Source organism: Herpailurus yagouaroundi, unplaced genomic scaffold, assembly GCF_014898765.1.
Source record: "Herpailurus yagouaroundi ecotype Mexico unplaced genomic scaffold, PumYag 164, whole genome shotgun sequence".
Taxonomy (NCBI): domain Eukaryota; kingdom Metazoa; phylum Chordata; class Mammalia; order Carnivora; family Felidae; genus Herpailurus; species Herpailurus yagouaroundi.
The window spans coordinates 44,134,753-44,158,391 of NW_024412405.1; the positions used below are offsets into that span (position 1 = coordinate 44,134,753).

Here is a 23,639-nt window from a genome sequence, read left to right on the forward strand (position 1 = left end):
TTCATGGAGCCTACAGCCTTGGGTATAAGAGAATACATATTTTCCTGGTCTTTTCTTCCTTAGTGTCCAGTAATTTAATTGGGGTCCTGTTTGTGTTTTCCACATATCCACAGTAACCTTATACTCATGTCTGACCACTAGAAGAAAAGTACATCCTCAGTACTAACACAGAAAGATTTTCTTTGAATTATTAATAAGACCTATAAAGAGACAATTACCTAGCCAAGTCAGTGTCGGCAGATTGTGGAAATTTGAGACAGAGATATATCTTCAGTAGAACACAAGTCAAGGCATCATAGTGGGTCTAGTAAGAAGCCAGTTTACTTAAGAAACCTGATTCCATCAAGTCTAATGAACTCTTCTAAACTATGGTATGCATCTCACTTGAATTACTACTTGGATTTGATTGGCATAAAATATCACAAAAGATTCAGAGCAGGAGGACTAAAGACTCAAACTAAGACATTTAAAGAGCAGTATTCACTTTTTAAGATCTAAGTAATTCAGCAAGTGTCAGGACAACCACAAATTTTGTAATTTCCCTCTGGCTTTCATTGAGGAAAATAAAACAATAGATTTATCCATAAAATAAGCTTTGTTTGGTTTCTTCAAGTGTATGTTATACTGGAAAGAAAATTTTGACACAGAGAAAACTGAATTCTAATAACTCTGAAAGCTGATAACATTTGGCAAGTAACTGAGCATCCCTAAAACCCACTGTCCTTACCTGTGATAAGGAAAACATGTCTCATATACCTTTTCTTTTTTTTAAGGATTGGAGTCAGAAAGTACAAATATTCTAAACAATATGTGATATCCCATTGTGATCCAATAAAGTTAAAAATACACATTAAAAGAGTGAGACTAATATAAATGATAGTCTTCATTTCCAATTTGAGTACCTAGCTACAGCTCATATCATTCTATCAATTCTATTAATCAGTTTTGTGACTTCAAAAGTGATTAAGATTTCTTATTCTGCTTAGGAAATTTGGGTGCTTCCTGAGAAATAATGACTCAGTTGAGATCTGAAAGCAGAGTAGAAGAATGCCAAATGGAAGGGGCAAATTCATGCCAGGCAGATGTTAGACAATGTTCCTGTGTCAGAATGGAGTATGTAGGGAGTGATCAAGGACATAAGAGGGCCATTACTGTTGGAGCAGAGGAATCTGGGGGACGCTGGAGAATGATCAGGTGTCAGATGTGAGTCAGTAAGGGGTAGACTATGAGACATTCTCTAACCTCTGAATTAATTTTATTAGTTATGAAATCAAACTTCTTTTAAAATATTTCATTGGCTGTAATATTTAGAATGGCTTGAGTTACAAAATATTGATTGGTATCGTGGAAAGAACTAGCGGTGATACAGCATAGTGGCTGGAAAATAAAGTACCAGATCATGACCAAAATCAGAAGTCAAAATGTGTCTCTCAGAATCAGTTAAATTTATGCTGCAGGAAAAAACAATATCAGAATCTCTGCAGCTTAACACAGCAGACGTAAAATTTTCATTTATGTTACAGAGCTATTACAGGTCAGCTGCAGCTCAGTCCCTTGTCACCTTAACTTTGGGTCATAAGTGATGGAGCAGCCTTTATCTGGAGTGCTGCTGGTAGTAGTCCTGGAAGGAGGAAATTGGCAGAGGGTATGTTGGCTCTTAAAGCTTCTGTTCTGCAATGACACATGTCATTTTCTCTCATATTTTATTGAGTAGGTCACAAAGTCAACAACGACATTAATGGGATGGGGAAGAATCAGGGAGAAGTACTGCAGGAAAGTAAATTGGAATAGACTAACAGTCTACCGCATAGTAAGGATCTTAGTCTTTATGATGGAACCTATGGGGAGCAAGTAAACAATCCCAAACAGAAATGCATTTTAAGGTAGTGCCTACACATAAAGGCATCAAAACTGAGTAAGGACTATACAGAGTCAGTATCTATTACTTAACAAACCACAACAAACCTATTATTCTGCTTTGTAGACTATGTACCTTAAGTGACATAATAGTTTTATATATAATTATGGGGTAGCAATTATGAATCAGGCATTCCTAGTGAACTGTCTGATTCACAACTGTCACCCCATTATTATAATTAACATTATCCAAGGATACATATATATCCTATATATCTCATCCCTTTAAACAAACAATGGAGGCTATATTTGCAGACTTTGTCTAGCTGGTGCCACCCTGCCTTGTCTGTTGTTTTGGGCAAATGTAATGTAAACTGTACCTGTTTATCCTCTCACTTAAGTTTGTTCAGGCTACATCTCTTACTCCGTCAGTGAAACTCTAGGTAGGCACTAGATGTTTCGGATTTCAAATTCCTCAAGCTTGAATTAAAACTTTTCTTAAGACCGCGAGCCTGGGTGGCTCAGTTGGTTAAACAAACAACTTGATTTTGGCTCAGGTCATGATTCCATAGTTCATGAAACAGAGCCCCCCCCCCCCCCCCCACCTTGGGCTCTGTGCTGACAGCCCAGAGCCTGCTTAGGATTCTCTCTCCCTCTCTCTCTGCCCCTCCCCAGCCCTCTCTTTTCTCTCTGTCTCCTTCTCTCTGAATAAATAAATATTAAAAAAACAAACACTTTTCTTAAGACTTTTTTTCTTTCATATCTCAAAATTCTTGAATTTCCATACATTTATACCAATGCATACATTTTATAGTAAAAAGTGTTAAGGATAAAACATTTCAGGGTGAATCATTGCTCAAGGTCCTTGTGTACAGAGCTGCATAGTTTGTAAAGGTATTCACATTCTATCCATTATTTACTAATGGCATAATCAATATGATTCAGCACCTAAGCAACTTTCAACACTTATTTTAAATATAAGTAAAAACTACTGTGAATATAATTACTGAGTCTAATGTAACTAGAATTTGTATTCACAATGACAACAGACATTAGTCATTATCTGCAAAAATCTCAGAGTTACCATCTATCTACTCTTGTGTAGACAGACATTGATCCTGTTTTTGACTGGGTTCATGTAATGAGTCATTTATTGTATTTCAAACTTAACTGCACTGCCAGTGTAGGCAAGGAATGTGGTTGCACATGTTTACATCTGGGCCTACTGCTGAATCCAGAGCAGTGACGTGCATATTAAAACAAAAAACACTCAAATTATTGAAAAGGGGAAGGATGTTTGATGCTCTTGCCATAACATAAGGAAGCCTATCAGCCAATGAGTGAGTTTATTAAAATGTGGTAATTTAATTAAAAACAAATTTTAAAATTCTGTTATTTGTAGAATATTTTGGCTATGAGAAAACAAAAATGGAAGCTGAAGCATTACAAATAGCAATAAATGATCAAAAAAGTTATTTTATGTGAATTTTAAAGTAAATTTTTTGTGTTTGTTTTTAGCCCAAATAGGAGGAATAATCTATCATCTATGTTTATCATTTAAATTTTCAAAAAGGGAGCTTGACTTTTCATCAGGTGTTGGGTGTAAATGGAGTGCTCTCATACAAGGTTGGGCACAGGTGAGTCTATGATTTGGTTAGACAGATTAATATGGGGGTAGCATCATGGTTGACCAAAGCAGTGGATAGCAAGAGTCTACCTATGTGGGAGATCAGACTCTCATTTTAGTTCTTGGTTGGATCATTTTGTACTAAATTGCCCCAGTTCCTGGGAGGTAAGCACTAAATGCTTTGAGTTTCCCAAGTGATGGGAGTGTTATTCATGGAAGGTCTCTCTGACCATACCTGATAGACAGTTCATGCTAACAAGCTGACTCACAATGGACCCCTCAATAGTTATGCTAGGGAGATGATGTAGGGCAACAGCTGGCCTCACAAGACAGAATAACCTTAAGACTAGAGGATGGGTCTTAGGCCACAGGACATCTCTGGGGAAGGATGGGGTATTAGAGATTGAGTTTGACCATGTGGATAATGAATCAATATCCACTTGATGAAACCTCAATAAAAACTCTCAAATTGAAGTTTCAGTGAGATTCTCATGTTAGAAATGCTTCACACATATCGCCACACATCGATACATCGATACTTAGAAGAGTAAAGCATCCTTGAAGACAATGGAAGCTCCACATTTGGATACTTCCCAGAGTGCACCTTAGACATCTCTTCCTTTGGCTCATTCTAATTTGTATTCTTTTACTATAATAAAATTGTAATCATTGGGTAAAACAAGACTTAAGCTCAAAGAAATTAGAAGTCTAATTACCGAAACTATGTTGCAAGACATGAGATTCAATGACAAGGCTTGGGTCACGTAGTTCGGATCTGACTGGTAATTTTATACTCTGAGGCCCACCTTCATTGCCCTTACCTCTGCTTGGTTGCTTGATCTCCATCTATTTTTTGGCCCATGCTATTTCAGATTTAGCTTTGCCTATGTAATGAAGTACGTTAATAAACCAACAGAGAGGATTCTCAGGGCAAAAATGGTGCAATATTTATATTTGTGGTTCAACAGTTAACAGAAAACTTAATTTTCTTATAAACTAGAAAGTCAGCTTATGTAATAGTCTACAGAATAGTTAAGAAAAAATATATTATGTTCTTCTGATGTCCTTTATATAAGCCAATGCTGGAAAACTATCACAAACACTTCATCAATACTAAATATAAACTGGGTTGTTACTACCACTGTAACTGGAAAATTTTGTATGAAACCACGTCTTTTTAAGTATATGCATTTGAAGTCTATCTTTTAAGTATATAATATGCATTTTTAAAAGTATATGCATATATTTTAAGTATATACATTGTGTACATTTGTATTAATAATATATAATTAAATTAATTTATATGCATTAAGTATATGCCTTTTAAGTATATGCATGTATTTTAACAACATGCATTTGAAATATAACTTGAACAAATTTAAAGGGTAAATAGTAATATAATAATTAAATATGAAATATCATAGAAGTGTTTTCCAAGTTGATAATTTTATGAATAAAATGAAATATATTTGTTCTCATATATATATGTATATTTTCAATATATATACACATACAGATTCAGAGTTAAAGATGACTAAATTAGATATATCTTTAAGCATATGTCTATGGTATTATCATTTTATATTCTTTCATGAACTTTTCAATGTAAGGAGAAGTGTTTTCTCTGTGTTCTCTTCAAAATCTAATAAACGATCATTCTCAGTGAGAACTAATACATATGTGGTGGTATAATTTACATGATACACAAAATATCAAAATCAGAAACATGTAAGTCTTGTTTACAAGTATTGTTTTTAAGTAGGCATATAAAAAAGGTTGGCAAAGTGCTCCTAAGGAAACAGACCAAATGGATTACAAAGCAGACCGTAGCGTACTCTAAACACATATTTCTGCAAAGCCAAAATCAAAAGTAGCAGTATTATTAGTATTTGAGATGAGGAAACATTCGAGTGTGTCCTGATGAATTCCAAGATTGAGCAGCTCACTGTCAAGGTACGTTTAGGTTTACTGGAGTAGAGGCACTGTAGCAAAATAACGGACGGTGTACATAAAGACAATAGATTTAATTGAAGTATGCCAGCTGTGTGGCAGGTAATACAGTTCAAGTATTAGTATATTCAGTTTCTTCAGAAGAGGCAACATTGTCCCTGAATGTGAAATAAAAATAGCTAATATGGCTTTTTAACCCCTGATCTTACTTGAAATTATTTTTAAATAGCTTGGGGATATGGCTCCACATACATATATCTATATGAAAAATATGCTGAACATATAAAAAATAAGGATGCAACTGTAGAAGAATTATCATCTTATACACTGTGTACACAGAGTAAAAAATAGGTAAGAGTATAAAACTGTTTAAACTGCATTTTCACGAGTAATTTATATTCATCAGCTTCAGGTATTTAAACAGTAAAAGAACTAATGAAGCACTGGTGACTGAATACCTATTGCTATGTTCCTTATTATTTTTCTTCTTAAGCCTTAATGAGCTGTAATTCCAGTCGCTAGTATTTTGTATCAAACATGCTTTATTATAACAAAGAGTAGTGACAAGGAGCTGTATCTCACTTCATGAACACCAAACTTACTGCAGATATGTAAATGAGAAGCTACAAAGCTAGAGAAAAGCCTGGAGATATTAACATCTGTGTGAACGAAGCAGCCATTTCACAACCCAGTGGACCTTAAACACAGCAGACATTGAAATCTGTTCAGTACATGGGGTGGATATTTAAATATGTTCAATTACTGCTTGTCTCCCAGCTGCTGTCTGAACATGGCTTCAATAATATTAGGGAGTCTACTTTGACATCACTGGCATATAAACATCATGGCCTTGATTAATAGTTACTACTAGACTAAGTGGCCATTTTAAAACCGCAAGTGCGAATTTGAATTGAATATGCTCAAAGCCTGTTCCTTGGAGTGAAGACGTTGGAATCCACTTACTAAGAAGAAAGGAAAGATGAGAAGAATGACTTCTGACAACTTTGCTTATTTTTGTGTGTCACTTTGAGAATATTCCATAAGTTTGATTTATGCATGAATATGTTTCAACAAAAACTTAAGTCAATGAATGGTTTAATATTTTTTCAAGAACAAAATTACATCGATGAATGTTACTTGGAAAATCAAGAACATTTCTGAGTAGAAACTTCAGTCATAAGAAGGAAATGAGCACTTTGAAAAACCATGTTTGCTTCTTTTCAAACACAATTTTTAAAACATTTCTTTAATGTTTTTTTAAAAATAAATAAAATCTTCAGGAAACTTGTGATTATTTTTTAAAGTGTGTGAGGTTAGTACATCAGGAATTTTTTTGAGGGAGGAGGAATAAATGAGAAAGATTCAATCCTTAATTTTCAATTATTGAGACACAACCATCATAATTTTTAAATTGATATGTCATAAAAGTTATAAGAACCTTTCACAGTATATAATGAATTCCAGTCTATTATTGATTTGAATGTTTGTAACTACTAGTTTTTCCAATATAATTGACAGAATAACATTCTCTGCTCCTAACCTTTTTATCAAAACCATTATTGGAGCTGAGTATTTGCAAAAATGCCAGCGCTGCCATTTAAAATGCCAATTTCATGGCTTTATGAGTATATGATGTTAGTAAATTAGCATTATTTTCTTTATGTTTGATGCCTTTGCAATTATAACACACTATTTTGTCATTAGTCACATTTTAAAACTCCAGGTGACACATATTTTAAAGTTTACACAAATCATTGTAAAAATGTCCTATATATTAGGCTGTAAGAATCCAGGGTAAGTGATAAATATTTTAAACAGTCACTGAGACTACTTAAATTTCACCATTTACTTCAATAGTTGAGAGGCTCCTTTGGCACATTAGGGATGGCAGGCGGCATATGAATCTTCGGCTTTGTATGCGTTATCAGACCATGTAGGCCTGGACAGTAGATAACACATTTTCAGAGGCTATAACTTCCTCAGAATTATGTGGCAAGTTATTTTTATTACTTCCAAAGCATTTCTATAATGTCATTTCTTGGCCTTTAACAGATTAATATTTTTATTTCCTCCATGTGAAGGGGTTGTGGGTTTGTATGTAAAATAAGTTGAAGTTAATTAGTGCAGCTAAACTTTAAGGAAGCCTGGGCAGGTGACCCAAGATTTGAAGGGTATTATGTTAATCATAATTTCCACAGCTTAAACCTCTTCGTTTTCCCTAAGATGTAGAAAATCTGTAGTGAAATAGTATAACAGAGATTCTAAAACACGATAATAAGTCAAACATAATCATTTATTTGAAGCAGTATGTTGCTGACTGTCAAAGGTCAGGTCTGTCAATATCTCAAGAAAAATATTTCTCTCAAAAGATGATTCCGTAAAGTAGTTAGTTATTGCATCTGGTGTTGATGCATTCCAACAAAAGTGGTTGCAAAATTATACTCCTATTGTTTAATGTTATAGAAACTAAGACACTAAGGGCAGTAAATAGTAAGCAAATTCTCACAATGGACTATGTATGCCAAAAACTTTTTTCATCACATGTGTATTTATTTCTAAGCAAGATGTTCTTCCTCTTTTTTTTTAACTTTACAATAGAGCTTTCATTCATTCATTCATTCATTCAGCAAGTGTTTCATATTATCTCCTATATATAAGGTACACTTGCAGATTTTGGAGACTGAGAAAAATATTTGCCTTCATGCAGTTTACTTGCAGCATACCATGGCAAAAAGATGAATAAACAAATAAGCAAATATGATTTAATTAATGGCTAGTTTTTAATGAGGTGGATAGGGAAGGTCCTTCTGAGTACATACCATTTAAGCAAGGATTTGAAGAAAAGATGAGTGAGTCAGGTGGATAGCTGTGAAAATAGTGCTAAGCAGACAGAACGGCAAGTGCAAAGTCCCAGGATGGAAATGTGCCTGGTTTGCACCTACTGAGGATTCTCCTTATGATTGTTCTCTTGATAGAAACACATTTAATTTCATAATTAAATATTTACCAAAAGAAAAGACAAAAAAAACAGGGAATATTGAAGTTAAAAATAATTGAGAGAGAGAAATCATTTCTAGAAAATTTAATAGTGATTTAAAAAAACGGTCTGCTGTAGTCACAAAATTGTCAATGTATTTAACAAAATATTCCATGACTTCATTTCAACTGATCTCACACATGACATACCACTTGCAAAGATAAAATCAAACTAAGATGCAAACTTTATAGTTACATCAGTAACTAATCATTGGTTATGAATATATATTGTGTTATGTGGGGAAAAAATGCCAAAAATACTTGTGTGTAGTTATTGGTTTAAGAGAGACAGAGACAGAGACAGAGACAGAGACAGAGACAGAGATGGGGGCAGAGGCAGGGCTGGTGGCTTCTACAGTGTTTGATGAAAATCCAAAATGTAAATATGCATTTAAATAGCTACAGAAGTCATTCCATCGCAGGTAAGAGGATAATGTCCATCATATATACGTTTATCTTTTTTCTTTATTTCTTGCGAGTGTCAGGTATACAGTATTAAGTTAATCAACTCATGAGGTCATTGTGTAATTGCCATATTGATCCAACCAAAGCATAACTAAATTATTTTAATACTGTAGTATTTTTATCTCTCTTTCCTACTTCCCATTATCTGCTCCTTCACATACTAAGCACTCACTCTGAAATAAAGTGTAAACATATCAGTATATATTCTTAAAAAACAGATATATACATTTATTGTTTTATGTATGTTTATAATTAGTACCATATATGTATTTTTTAACTTTCATCTAATAATTTCACAGTCCTATTGAAGTTGTACTATATAAACAAATTCCATTGATTTTTTGTGACGTCGTGTTCCACAATTTGCCAGCACTACCACATTATAGTCATTCATTCCTACACTCATAGACTCTAGCCTGACTCCAAAGGCCCGCTACTATACCCTATACAAACATAACCACACCTATGCATGGCCTGTGTAAGAATTTCTCTTGCTTGTTTTCCGACGCAAATGAAACATGAATGATCCTATGAATCCACAACCTTACCTAAGTTTATATTATTTCATATTCAAAATTTGGATTTAAAAACAAAATATAAAACAGGGGCACCTGGGTGGCTCAGTTAAGTGTCTGACTTCGGCTTAGGTAATGATCTCACTGTTCGTGGGTTCTAGTCCTGCATCGGATTCTGTCTCTCTCTCTCTCTCTCTCTCTCTCTCTCTGCTCCTCCCCTGCTCATGCTCTGTCTCTCAAAAATGAATAAACATTAAAAAATAATAAAAAATAAAATAATAAAAACAAAATATAAAACAAATACAAATTAGGTATGAAGTGTGTGTGTATGTCTTCTTGTTATAACATTACCTCTTTGATTTTTTTAATGTTTATTTATTTTTGAAAGACAGAGAGACAGAGTGAGGGTGGGGAAGGGACAGAGAGAGGAAGACACAGAATCTGAAGCAGGCTCCAGGCTCTGACCTGTCAACACAGAGCCTGATGCAGGGCTTGAACTCACAAACCATGAGATCACGACCTGAACTGAAGTCGGATGCTTAATCGACTGAGCCACCCAAGTGCCCTACATCTTTAAATATATTTTTCTCCTTATATTTATCAAGCTTATCAATGTTGCACTATGTCTCATTATGTCATTTATAATTGTTCATCTGATTTTTTTTTCTCTTTTCTTTAACAACCTCGCTTCCCCTCTTCCCTTTTCAACTGGGAAACTATGTGTTTGTTGTGAAAAAATGGAATTTCCTGGAGGATATTTTCCGTGAATGACTCCTTTCTTTTTCATTTGAACTTTTCTTTTGAAATTCTTTCCTTTGTTTTTGCATTTTTGCAAAATAACTATGTGGTTTATTTATGTCTCCCATATATTTAGCAAATTCATTCCATTTGCCAAATATGGATGTATTTTACTTTTTCCACATCTACTTCTTTGAGACTATCCATTAGACCTCAGGCAGTATTTTGAGGTCTGTGCATTGTTGCCTTTCTATCTTTTTCATTTCCTAAGACTCAGATAGAGGACTCAGCTGAGACAACAAAAATCATTATTCATAGGCTGTGTCTCAGGCTCCATGAGCGCATGTGTGTGTGCTTGAGTGCATGTGTGTATATGTGTGTGTGTGAGAGAGATTGGATGAAAAGACTTCTATCTTTCCTGAGCTAGGCTTTACTCCACATAATCATTTTACATTGCTATAGGATGAGACATTGGAACTATTTTTCCAACACAAGTTCAGTCATGAACCGTTTACTCAAAATGATAAAAACCTCCGTAGGCATTTATTTCTGCATTATCTCTTCTCTATGCTAAAGTTGCTTTTACTTCCCTTCTTGCCATGAGAAGAAAAGCTTATGAATTCTGACCATAATATTAATGCAAATTTTTAGAGAGAGATAATGGTGCCTCAGTTCCTCTACTTCCTATTCCTACTATTTTTTAATATCACTTATTCTTTTTTGCCCTTTACTTATTTTAAGTCTCACATCCCAGTAGATCCAAACTCCAATCCTCTTTTCACAGGCAGATCATCTTTTGTTATCATGAATCCCATGTTGCACTTGCTTTACCCCTTTCAATGGCTTCCCATTACTGTTACAGTAAAATCTAGAATTGTCATGGTGTATTAGACCACACATTACCTAGCTCCTTGTTTATTTTAACCTCATTTCACTTCACTCTTGTGTCCACAGGCAACACATCAGTTATACTAGTCTTTCTTTTCTTAAATATATACAGAAATGGAGGCAGTTTTGTGCGTGTGTGTGTGTGCGTGTGTGTGTGTATTTGTACATCTATTTTCTACCTCTGTCCATTAAGGGGACTTACAAAAAATGGCATCCTGCAATTAATGAGAACATCTAGCATTTAAATATTGGTTTGTAAATACCATTTCCCAATAAAATGAACAAAATTCCAGGACTGTGGCTGGGAAAGTCCCAGATAAGCCTGGAACATCTTGGCATACCAGAAAATAAGAAATTTCTTTATAAATGATAGAAGCATATCAAAAAATTACAGGAATCACTAGGAAGGATCTATCAATGACCAAATAAGAGTTTTTTGAACAAAAAAATAAACAACACTGTTATAAGATTATAATGCATAAAGTAAATATCCATGACTAAATACCGATACCAATAATGAAGCAAATGAATTAATGAATAAGAAAGAAGCATTCTTCCTTAGAGTAGAATTCAAATTAATGAATGTGGAAAGAATGATGGACATAGACAATCACAATTTGGCAAATACCAGTTATAAATGTTGGAAGGCAAGAATAATTGATGGATGTTAAATTAGGTGGGTAAAATATATAAAGATGAACAGAATACTTTCATAGTCTCAAAATATCTCCCCACAAGATAGTGATTAATTACTAATGGAATACAGTAATTTATAGCAGAGAATCTTGAGAGGTACCATCTGAACAAAATTTAATATTACCAGTAAAAAGTGATAGGTAGCATGAACATTTTGTACTTCCTGATATGATACTGTGAGAAGAGCAAAGCATCATTTCTTTACATTACTGCCAAAATTACACAATTCATTCTAGTCTAAGGACACGTCATATAGATCCATATCAGGGGATGGTCTATGAAATAATCAGCCAGTACTTTTCAAATGTGTCAAGGCTGTGAAAGACAAACAAAACTGAGGAACTGTCCCACACTGAAGGGGACTAAGGAAATGTGACAGCTATGAGCAATGTGAAGTCCTGAGTTAAACTCTAGATCAGAAAAAGTACATTATTGGAGCAATTGGTAAAATCTGAATAATATCTGTGAATAGTTAATACTGTAACAATGTTAATTTCCTAGTTTGATAAGTGTCCTATAATTATTTAAAATGTAAAATTAGGGGAACTGAGTGAAGGATATACATATATATATACCATATATATATGGTTCTTGGAATATCATGTATATTCTTACAATATCATTTTTCAACTTTTTTGTAAGATCATATTACTTTTCTGCTTAAAATCATCTTATAACTTTCCACTTCACTCAGAGAAAATTATTAAATGTTTTTACCTGGTCTACAAGGTGCTACACGATCCACACCTAGTTACATATCTGATCAACCCCCTTCCATACTCACCTCACTGTTTTTACTACACTATCCTTTTTTAAAATTTCTCCTCCAAAATTCTAAGCCTGACTTGCCTAAAGGTCTTTGTGCTGTTATATCTGTCTGGAAGGCATTTCCCAAAGAACCTCAGTGGATCCCTTACCCTCTGAGATAAAATAACAGCCCCCTTTCTCATTATCACTTATTATCCATTTAACCAACTCTGTTTTGCTTCGTAGGATGTCTCATATTTTGACATACTTATGTAATCCTTATTAATATTTTTAAAATTTATTTTAAGTAAGATCTATGCCCAGCGTGGGGCTAGAATTCATGACCTGAGATCGAGAGTTGTATGCTCTACCAACTGAGAGAAACAGGCATCCCATATTTTAAATTTTCATGTCTTTATTCAATGTTAAAAGCAACTAACTGATCAGACTCAGACTCCACTCATTAATAAGATTGGTGATTGAAAGATGGTGCTAATTTGTGATTACATTCCCAAACACCTATTATATCTAGATGATTATTTGTAGCAAATGAAATTTAAGCATACATGATATTTTTGTGTCTTCTGAATTAACAAGCACGTGTGCTGTCCTGAGAGGTGTGTTTTTTTTGTTGTTGTTTTTTTTTTTTTTTGTTTTGTTTTGTTTTTTTTTTTTTTTTACCTGTTACTTAGGGGAGAGGACTCTGAAGACCAAGAAGAGGACTGAGCCACAATATGGAAGATCATTTTCCAAAAATAGCCAAGCGAAGACCCCTCAACCATGAGGATTCTTGGTAGACTGTGACATAAAAATAAAATAAAGATTGACTGTGTTAAATTGCTGAGGATTTAGAATCTATATTTTACAACATCTAGAATTATACAACATCTAGAATTACAATTATAATGAATAATAATGAAATGTGTTCCTTAAAGTTTAGCTATATCATTGGCTTAGTTTTTGACATGAAATGAAACAAAGTTTCTGATATAACATTCAAGGTTCAACACACACTCACTGAACTACAGATCTAAGCAAAGAGGTTGGAAAGTGGAATGCTAGTTATGTCTCTTGTTTATCCTAGTCAAAGATAAACCTTTGACTTTTGAGCATTAAAACAAGTCTCAGGCATGGAACTTGCTAAGGCCAGAAGCTGAAAAAGTTTGCAGCACCTCATGAAGGCACACTTTATTTACTTCATTAAAATATAAGTGTTTTATTTTTTATTTTTAAAGTTTTTATTTAAGTTCCAGTTAGTTCACATATAGTGTTATACTAGTTTCAAGTGTACAAATCAGTGATTCAACACTTCCATAGAACACCAGGTGCTCATGACAACAAGTACACTCCCTAATCCCCTTCATCCGTTTAACCCATCCCCCACTTCCTCCCCTCTGGTAACCATCACATTGTTCTCTGTAATTAAGAGTCTGTTTCTTGGTTTGGAAGGCACCCTTTCTTGCTACAGCTTTAGATGTTACAAAAGAGGATAATGCAAAAGGAAGAACTGCTCCCCTTGCCATCCAGAGCAAGGACTCACAGAGAAAAATGGATTAAAGAATTTCTACCAAAAATAAGAAATAATATCTATTCTAAAAGGTAAGGCTGTCATCCTTTGCAACTCAGATTTCATCATCCCTGTGAATAAGTGCTACGTGGTCCCAGTTCTTTGCTTTTCTCAAATGTGTTATTTGTTTTGTTTTAATTACAGTTTTACCTTGTCTCAGCTCCACTCCTGTATATTTGGAATTTTGGAGCTGCAGACATGTATCTATTCTAGCTCACACTTTGCCGGTTCAAGAAGAACCACATCCAGATCTTATGGAGATGACTTCTCACTACTTGGACCTTAAATCAGATGCAGTTATTAGAGGCAATTTGTGTTGTATTCTTTGGAGAAAGTACAAGACATTCTGTGTTTCAGAAGAAAAGTAGAAGACAGATTTGCTTATCACCATGGTGAACAGTGGCAATGACAGTTAGTTGATCATACGCATCTTGCTGTCTTCACAGGGTTTAATTTTGCTTGGAATCAGTTGTAAAGTCAGGAGTCCTCTTCCCATGTCTTGCTCCCCATGTTGGGAACTTGAGCCATGCTCTCAATGATGGAACAAGAGCAAAAATGATTTGTCTCTTTCAATCTGAAGTAGTTAAGAGGATGCTGTGTTTTCTCGATGTTCTCTTTCCCCATTGGTCAGATGAATGGAAAGTAACCCATGACTTTGAGGGATGCCTCTGGATGAAAGAAAACTGTTTGCTTGATTTAACCACATGGAAGGCCCCAACCAGGAATACACTCAATGTTCAGTGACATAAATAAGAAACAAACCTTAAGCTGTATAACCCATTGAGTATTTTAGATTTAGCTGTTACAGCAACCAGAATTACCTGAACTACTCATCTATTAGAGTGTTAGTTTCATGAAAACTATTATGTTGTTGTTCACTGCTTTATCCACAACATGTAGAACAGTTACTCATTCTAAATGAATACATGTAATAATGAAAGAGTAAAAGAAGAAAATAAGGAAGAAATGAATGAACGAAAACAGAAGAGGACTAAATATATTTAATTCTAGGGGCACCTGGGTGGCGCAGTTGGTTAAGTGTCCAACTTCAGCTCAGGTCACGATCTCGCGGTCCGTGAGTTCGAGCCCCGCGTCGGGCTCTGGGCTGATGGCTCAGAGCCTGGAGCCTGTTTCCGATTCTGTGTCTCCCTCTCTCTCTCTGCCCCTCCCCTGTTCATGCTCTGTCTCTCTCTGTCCCAAAAATAAATAAACGTTAAAAAAAATTTAAAAAAATATATATATATATATTTAATTCTATCAACTTTTTATTTTCCTATGTGAAAACATTAAAAAATAACAATAACAATATACCATTCAGTATCAGTAACTGAACATGTTGTTATTATCCCAGTATTATAAGAACAACTAGCACTAAAATAAATCCCAGTTCTTAAAATTGCACACATTTAATTATATGTGTGTGTATATATAGTTTTTTTGTTTTTCCATAAACTTGCCAATGGCAGATTTAAATAAAACAAAACAAAACAGAACAAAACAAAACAAAACAGCCTTACTGAAAAACCTATGAGTGTGTGCAGTGCTATTTAGGAACAGACCTTTTGCAAAGGCATCACACTCAGGATATTTTAGTGAATTAAGGGTAGACTTGGAATTCCCTACCTTTTAACAAAATGTGAAAATCTCAGCACATTGCCTGATATGTAGTAAGCATTACATCAAATTTGTAAAATTTTATTCACTTCCTATAATATTAACTAGTGAGGAAACAGCCCCTCTAATTTATTTATATTTTTATCGAAAATGAAAATTATATTCATGTATTACTTATTAAGTTCCATGTACATCTCATTTATCATATCATTTAAGAAACACAGGCACACAGTCACATAGCTAGTCTGTGGTATAGTGATCTTGAAACCTAAGTGTAGTTTTACCCACTATATCACTTAGCTTGAAGAGTTATTATGATTCCAAAACAGAATGAATGATAAGCTGTCTCTCTCCTAACTGTAATACAAAGGGTTGCAAACAGTTATTTTCCATAGTTCCTTAAACTAAGGCAAGAGAATCAGTTAAAGTTCATTCTAATATTGGTACATGATTACAAATTCATCAACCAAAGATGAAAATGAGTTTAAAAAAAAAGATTCTATTCCTCTACCAAGATTCAAAAATAATAACAATATATTTCTATCAGAAACCTAAAAGACAATAAGACCTAAACGGTTTTACAATAGAATTGCCGAATGTTTTCATCTTGAGGAAAAACATTTAAACTTTAAGATTATTATGTAAACCTAGAAATAACTTTAACAGCAAAGAGAAAAGAATTAATTCTATACCCAAACACAGAAAGAAATGCACTGAATATTATTTTCCCTAGAATTCAAAATGATACTTTTGCTATTTGAAATCAATTAAAAGTAAAAAGTCACGGTTTTTATTTTATAAACCTGAAATAATTATAATGCAGTTGGGTAAAATATATCTAACTGTTGAAGCAATTTTTTTTAATATAGAAATCAATGATTTTTCTCCAAAGGAAAGCATTAATCACACAATTATAGAAAATTAGATTATAAAATTTTATAACAAAGACGATAATTCTGAATAATAGAGAAACAGAAATTATTCACATCAAAAAGAATGCTTTCAGAAAACTCAGCATTCTGAATGTTAATTTCATAACATCAAATTGATTGAGGCATGACTAACGTAATAAAAGCTAAAGCAGAAAGCACCTAGGGCGTTAGGCATTAGAATCAGAGTGAGAATTGAAATAGAGAAGCAGATATATAGAAATTATTGAAAGTATAATGTTCTTATCTATGCTACTGCAGAATTTTTTTATCTTTTTAATATAATAATCTCCTTAAAATATCTATGTTGAAATATATCATATAGGCAAGCATGTATGTGTGCGTGGTATAATCTATAAATTTATATTTTAGAAAATTTATATTGCCAAGCTGTTACTCTGGCTTTATAGACCCTGCAATAAAGGTTAATATCATGTGGCATACAGGTCTCTGTGAAGAGAAACATAATTACCGAGCATTCTCATACTTACCATGACATAGCTTCATACCAGAATTAATTATTTAGTTGTTTTTACTAAAAATACTAGAATATGTTTAGCTTTAAAAATTACATAGACAAGTAAGGAAATACCTTTGTGTCACATAAACTATATTTCTAAATTCATTATACCTTGCAACACAATTAACTAGGCCAGTTATCTCACTGCCCCTGCTATATAATTTTTACATTACTTTTATACCTTATGTCATACAACTGTTCTTGACTATAATGATCTTCCAATTTCTTGGGCAGTTTATCATCATGACAACAAAAAGTCAAGCTCTAAACTTACATTCCATGGAGCCTTCTCTGAATCACCTCATTTATTTTGCTCAACTCTTTAGTGTTTTGTTCCAAAGAGCATTCTTCCAAAATAAATTTCTAATTAACTCTGAAATGGATTTTAACTTGCTTGAGTGCAAAGTGATATCTTTATATGAGCACCTATACATTTATACATATACATATGCAGGTTGTACATAGTCTCTTTACTACCTGACCAGATCTCTGGTCCTCAGATAATTGCTTGGCATTTATTGGTAGAAACCAATTAAGTATTTATCAATTGGCATCATTCCCTTATTTCTTCTATTCCCTGAAGTTCATTAATATCCAGTTCACAAAATATGCTATTTCTCACAAATTTGGAATTTTTCACACTTTTCTTCTTATTGTTATTATTTATCCTAGATAATTGTTCATAATTTATTTTGTGACTAAATGCCACAAAAATGATTTTCAGTGATTCACTGAAGTATGTATATAGGTGTGCCTCAGAATTTATCAATTATAAGAAAGTGTACTCCAAGGCAAGGCAAATCAAAATCTTCAGGGATTTTGATAGGAATTTAATTATAGTTTTTAAATAAAAATATTTGTTTCATGCAAACTGAAGGGAGCAGTGGTTAACAAATTTCTCTCAGTTGGTGATAAGAAGCTGAATATCAAGCACCAATTTTAAACTTGGAATTGATTTTTGACCAGGGAGGGGTTCTTCCCATGAAGAGAAGAAATGTATGTAATTCTGAGAAAGTTCAACATTTTAAGTTACCATAAAGGAATACATGTTTTAAAAATATTATTTTTTAAAGTTTTTTAAAAATGTATTTAGTTAGAGAAAAAGAGAGAGCATGAGCGGGGGAGGGGTACATGGAGAAGGAGCGAGAGAATCTCAGGCAGGCTCCGCGCCCAGTGTGGAGCCGATGCTGGGCTTGATCTCATGATCATGAGATCATGACCTGAACTGAAATCAAGAGTTGGATGCTTTATTGACTGAGCCAAGTGTCAACACTTGGAAAATAATCAACTAATGTTAGTTTCTTCTCTACAACCTGAGCCATAATCTCCTTTAATAATAAACAAATGTTGAATATCTACTGTGTGTTTAGCACCGTGATAGGCCATGAAGACACAAATCTTAACAAGATCTATTCCTTTCTTATAAGAAGCTTATAAGCTTCTGACAACAGCAAATAGCCTTGAACAGTATCTCTAATTTCTATCCTCTCTGCTACCCAAGGATAATAACTATTTGTACTCATTTTTCAAATAGCAAATTATGCATATTTAGGTTATAACACTTATTAGATAATTTGGCAAATATGTATTAACTTTTCTGTACATCCCAATATTATGGAGGTTTCCAAAGTAGAAAATTTGACTTACTTAACATGCATCCCTAGAAACTTGCATTGGTGGACACATGGCATCAACATCAAAAAATCAAAGATAATATTGTCTAGATGAAGGAATAAATCAATATTTATGTCCTCTGAATTATACAGTCTCCAATTTAATGTTTACTTTATAGCAGGTTCTCAAAGTATTATTTTTTATCCTTTATTGCTTTCTTTTTTTTCAATTATAACTCCTCCATTATAGCCTGAAGAGGTTTAAACCGAAGTGATTGAAAATCCCCAAATATGTAGAAGTCCTTTATATTCATTTTTTTCTATATCTACTCTCTAGGCATTTTCTCACATAACCTAAACTTTAAAGTTGTACCATTCACTTAATGTAAATTTTAAGAAAATATATTTATTAAAATAAAGTAGAGAAGTTTTAATAAAGTACACACTTTTTTGCTCTAAAATAATAATAGAAAAAAAAAGAAGAAGAAGAAACTATAATGGATTTTATGTGAGGTAGAAAGAATAACAAACCTTCCAAAGATATCCATGCCTTAATCCCAGGAATTTTTAAATATGTTACTTAACATGGCAAAAACAAAACATACCAAACCAAACCAAACAAAGCAACAAATTACAGGTGAGTTTAAGGTTAAGGACTTTAAGAATCTACCTTGTTGGAGGAAAGAGGTCATGAACGAAGGAATGAGGGAAGCCTTTCGAAGCTGGAAAAGGCAAGGAAATCCCTGGTAGAGACTCCTGAAGAAATGCATCTGTACGATACCTTGATTTTAGTCCAGTGAGACTTGTGGGGGATTCTAACCTACAAAGCTATTCAGTGATAAATCTGGCTTGTTTTATATCACTAAGTGAGTAGAAATCTATTATGGCAACAATACAAAATGTATACATAGTTTGTAAGACTCAATTTCCAGTTAACTGGTTTTCCACACATGAGCAAATGAAATTTGAGTCTCAGTAAAATTACAAATTCAATGTGAAATATAATTTTAGGTTTATACATTAATGATTAAAACTCAAATAATAAGCCCATGTATTTCATTGATTTACTATATTTAACAAATACTTATGGAAACAACTTGCATAAAATCTTGACTAAAAACATAAATAGATTTGGAGAGTTTATACCATGTTTCCTTGGGTGTAGTTTCACTACTATTAGAACTCTAATTCTTTTGCTCAACAAGGCTAGCAGAGACTTAATTTGATTAAAATAACATTACTAACAGTAATTTAAACTATTAGAAAATATAAGAATATTTAAAAGATCATTAAAATATATAAGTGATACAAATTAAATGAATTTTAAATTAAGGCTTACTCTCTTTTTCACTCTAAGTTTCTTAAAGCCAAAATACAGTTTAGCACTCTAAAACATAAAAAAAAAAAAAAAAAAAGTTTGCCAACCTTAAAAAACCTCTTGCAAGGTAACAGCTGCATTAACAGATACTTTCAGTTCTATTTATAATGAAAGAATATGAAATTGTCTCCTGGAAAATTGATATCGGCTGTTCTGACTTCACCATTGTCTAGACATTTAGCATGGTTCATGAGGAACAAATTATTCTGAATGTTAAATTTAAACTTTCTGTTTTTTTTTTTTTTTTTTTTTTTTTTTGCCAAAGAGAAATAGAAGAAAGGATATACAGTACATGAGACATATGGTTATTATACCTGCTTCCATTTCCATGTCTTTATCGTCCCACTTTCCTATCATGGATTTACTGACAGTTTTAACCGAAGTATCAGTTTTAACATATTGTTTGAGTCAATATCATTAAATATGTATTTATGCTTAAATGAATGTGCTACTGGACAACTAAAGTATTAACCAAACTACTTAATAAACATCATATTCAATTCATGTGTACAATAAGAAAAGTAATGCTTAATTCAAATAGAAAATGAATCAAATTAAAGCTTATTTATAAATGATTAATAGAGTTTGGTGCATAGTTTGCCATATAATTTTATTCATTTGTTTACATATCCCTTCATTTATTCACTAACAATATTTTAGGGGATAAATATCTGGAAATACATAGATAAGTGTGGCACCACTAACTGGGAGCTCTGCATGTAGCATAAGAGAGAACATCAAAACACAATCAATATCCAACATTACCACAATGAAAAACCAAAACAAATCAACCCTACCGTTATCACATAGGGTTCACATTCCCAATGCATTCAGGGTCAGGGACAGAAAATACCTATCACTGGAGATAAATGTCAATCCTTTTTTAAAAAGTTTTAACTTTTGGATGAAATCATATAAAATAGAAGGTTAAACAATATATTAGTGTGGAATAAAAGTTTTAAATTTGAAATTAAATATAAATTCTTTATTACAAATTTCTAGAGAATAATTTTGCTAAATATCCAACACAATAATAGCATCTAATAGTTGAAATATAGATGCACTAAGGGATAAAATTTGAAATATCCCTAGTATGCTCTGTGATGACTCTGAAGTTAGTAGAAATAAGATTATTCATTTTGTACACTACATTCGAAGTGAATATTGATAAACTAGAATTCTTTCTGTGGAATGCAGGCAGTATATTACGCTCTTAAAAATTTATTTCACACACAAAAAAATGATTGAAAGAACTGGGTAGAGTTAACATTGAATATTTAAAATGGGCCAAATAACTCTCTTCAAATTTTTGGGAAACTGTCATTGGGATAATGGAATCCACTTAATCTATATTTCATCAGAGACAAAAGTAAGAAGAGAAGGCATAATCAATAAGGAGACTCTTCTCCTTAGTTTTTTTTTTAATGAATTTCTAGCTAATAAATCTACTCTCCAAATGAACAGGAGGCTGCCTACAGTAGTCAGTCAGCACCATGCTGAAAGAGTTCCCTGAGAGGGTCTGGATGCATTTTCATGGCAATGACATTACACACGAAAATGATGATATGCTCTTCAATTTAACTTGAGAAAAACTGGGATTCCATTCATCCCTGAAAGGCTATTAGTTGGTCTCTGGTTAGTTCCTATAGATAAATATTGCTTTCCTAAATTTATTATACCTATTCTATACACTTATTTCAACATAACAAATGAGGGAGTAGTATCGGGTATGAGACATTTCAGGGGATTAATGGGTTATAGTTTTTGCTCAGTGGAATCACTAGTATGCCTATCTATTTCTTATGCTTAGAACAAGTAAGCACAACTGTTTTTTAAAGAACTTTTGTCTCCTTAATTTTTCTACCCAAGAGAATGCTGAGATAGAGATAACTAAGAAAATATTAAAGACAAAACCTAAACTGTACCAGGGACACGTAAGAGGTTAAAAGCCTCTTGAATCTTTGTCATTTTATTCAAGTGGTAGAAAGTTTTCATCTTCAGTTTGTGACTTTTTAATCTTTATTATACCACCGCAACAGCTCATCAATTGAAAGGAATACTTTTGGAAAGGTCTCTTAAAATTGTTAATAATAATATTAATGATCCTTCCCATAACAAGATGAGCTACTCGATTTTGACAAAGGGTGCATAGTTATTAAATTACTCCCTTATTCTTCTCCTCCTCCCTACCCCATAACCACAAGAAGGCAAAGTCTAGAGTGTGATCAGTGTTATCAGCCAGACTTAAGAAATATATGAGAACACTTACAGCCTTTGTGACTTTGGTAATGTCATTTTTATGGGTTAAACATCAATAAAAATGTGTATTTCATATTCTTAAATTATAATGCCAGTCATATTTTAGGAAACTCAATTAATTCAATTTTGTATTAGAAAAAATAAGTCTACAGGGGTGCCTGGGTGGCGCAGTCAGTTAAGCGTCCGACTTCAGCCAGGTCACGATTTTGCGGTCCGTGAGTTCGAGCCCCGCGTCGGGCTCTAGGCTGATGGCTCAGAGCCTGGACCCTGTTTCTGATTCTGTGTCTCCCTCTCTCTCTGCCCCATCCCCGTTCATGCTCTGTCTCTCTCTGTCCCAAAAAAATAAATAAACGTTAAAAAAAAACTAAAAAAAAAAAAAAAGAAAAAAAGAAGTCTACATTTCCATCAATAGCATGAACGACTATAACTTAAGGAATATATAACTTAATGAATACATTGTTAACAAGTTATTAATAAACATTACAATACTAACAGTGTGCTTCTTTCAGTCTTACTCCTAACAATTTCTACTGGCTTCTTGAGGGCCCTGCCTCAATATTTCTTTCTTTTTTTCTTTTTCCACACATACACTTGCAAACACATTTTTTTCTTTTTTCAAGTTTTTATTTAAATTCTGGTTAGTTAAAATATATGGTAAAATTGATTTCAGGTGTAGAATTTAGTGATTCATCACTTATATATTAACATCCAGTGCTTATCACAATAAGTGCCCTCCTTAATACCCATCACCCATTTAGCTCATCCCCACCCACCTCCATCAAACCTCCATTTGTTCTCTATAGTTGAGTCTCTTATGGCTTGCTTCCCTCTGTCTCTCTCTTTTTTCCTTCCCATATGTTCATCTGCTTTGTTTCTTAAATTCCACATACGACTGAAATCATATGGTATTTTTCTTTCTCTGACATTTTGCTTACCATAGCTCCATCCATGTCCTTGCAAATGGCAAGATTTCATCCTGTTTTTTGTTTGTTTGTTTGAGAGAGAGAAAGAAGCAAGCAAAGGAGGGGCAGAAGGACAGGAACACAGAGACTCTTAAGCAGACTGCACACCCAGCAAGGAGCCCAGTGTGGGGTTTGATATCACAACAGTGAGATCATGACCTGAGCTGAAATCAAGAGTTGGACACTTAACTGAGTGAGGTTCCCAGGTGCCCTGAAATTTCATTCTTTTTGATGGCTGGATAATATTCTGTTTACACACACACATACACACATACACA

General features: G+C 33.5%; 1 long non-coding RNA gene across 1 annotated transcript in view; it reads left to right on the plus strand.

The window, feature by feature from the left end:
- The window catches only part of LOC121037872 (uncharacterized), a 69,295-nt gene extending 55,935 nt beyond the window's left edge, over positions 1-13,360 (plus strand). Inside the window, exon 2 of the long non-coding RNA XR_005794033.1 lies at positions 13,212-13,360. This is a non-coding gene — a long non-coding RNA (uncharacterized LOC121037872). The remainder of the gene's footprint in view (positions 1-13,211) is intronic.
- The last annotated feature ends 10,279 nt before the right edge of the window (positions 13,361-23,639 follow it).